This window comes from Penaeus monodon, chromosome 22 (assembly GCF_015228065.2).
Source record: "Penaeus monodon isolate SGIC_2016 chromosome 22, NSTDA_Pmon_1, whole genome shotgun sequence".
NCBI lineage: Eukaryota > Metazoa > Arthropoda > Malacostraca > Decapoda > Penaeidae > Penaeus > Penaeus monodon.
Window position 1 is genome coordinate 44,881,927 of NC_051407.1, and position 464 is coordinate 44,882,390.

The following is a 464-nucleotide window of genomic DNA, read 5'->3' on the forward strand; positions in this document are numbered from 1 at the left end:
CATTACACCAATCTTACTGGTGTAATGTAATATATTATATAAATATGTATACATAACTTTTTTATTCTGTTACGAATTTGAAAATACTAAAAATACTACTGACATAAATGAATTGCCCGCATTCAGGTACATCCACCGAGAAGACCGAGTTTGGCCGTCGAAACTCTCGAAAATGATCGTGGTGCCGGAAGCGGTCATAGCAAGCGCATAGGACAACATCCAACAAGGCCTGGGCCTCATTGTTGCTTTAGCTAAATCACGTTCAGAGGCAGTGGCCAACCACCATCGGCAATGCGAGTTACTAAATAGTCACCACGCACTTGGTCACCACAAGATCCACCACTTCGGGAAGGAGAATCTGAAGAACCATGGAGCACCTGTCTTGCGCCAGTATCGTACTTGTAAAGATGTACCTACAGTATATTCAACACAAAATGACAACAAATAAAACTCTGTGATGATCT

The 464-nt window shown here is 41.6% G+C and overlaps 1 protein-coding gene across 1 annotated transcript in view; it reads left to right on the forward strand.

The window, feature by feature from the left end:
• LOC119587460 (calcium-activated potassium channel slowpoke-like) overlaps positions 1 to 464 on the forward strand; it is a gene marked incomplete in the record, with an annotated part of 44,614 nt that overhangs the window by 43,613 nt on the left and 537 nt on the right. Inside the window, 1 exon segment of the mRNA XM_037936185.1 lies at positions 127 to 464.